This window comes from Schistocerca americana, chromosome 1, assembly GCF_021461395.2.
Source record: "Schistocerca americana isolate TAMUIC-IGC-003095 chromosome 1, iqSchAmer2.1, whole genome shotgun sequence".
NCBI classification, from domain to species: domain Eukaryota; kingdom Metazoa; phylum Arthropoda; class Insecta; order Orthoptera; family Acrididae; genus Schistocerca; species Schistocerca americana.
The window spans coordinates 983,662,495-983,663,183 of record NC_060119.1 but is presented as its reverse complement, the minus strand read 5'-3'; positions in this window follow the sequence as shown (position 1 = coordinate 983,663,183).

Sequence of the window (689 nt, the reverse complement as noted above, 5' to 3'; positions counted from 1 at the left end):
TGAAACAGTATATCTCACTGGCGTAACTTACATGATTTTCAAACATTTGTTACTATCATACATAGTAGAATAGGAAGGGGAGAGGTGAAGTCTGTTCTGTACTATTTTCAGCCATCAGGGATGTGAGAACATAGAAATACATAAAAGCTACACTATTGTAGAGTTTGTGGGAGCTAGCTTAGTCATCCGTAACGTGACGCCGAAAAAAATCCAATGCAGCAAATCTGTTTCCAGTGCCTGGCATACTTTCACTTAACAATGTTTTTTTTCTATATTGTGTGTAGAGCTCCACACACTTTGGGAGCAAACTTAAATTGTGTGAAATCCGAGTGCTGCAGCCGGAGAGAACCATCAGCATTCAGTTGAATCATCTATTAGAGTTCCATAACGATAGCATCAGTTAGGTGATGCACATGACCCATCCAGGTACACATCAGAAAGGGGCGACAGCACGCGCGATCTCTCCAGGCATGTGGCGAGCTGTTATTACTTGTATATTACGTGTGACACAAACGCTTGATAGGTTTCTGGAGGTATATACCGTCAAATGTTTACAAAATTCTCGTCTGATTATGGTTTAGCAGTTGTGATTTTCCTTCGGTCTGACAGAAAGCATGTCAACCTCTAAGAGATTAGTTCTGAGTTAAATCACATACAAGCTAAGAACCTGTTAGCTAGTGGCACTGAAC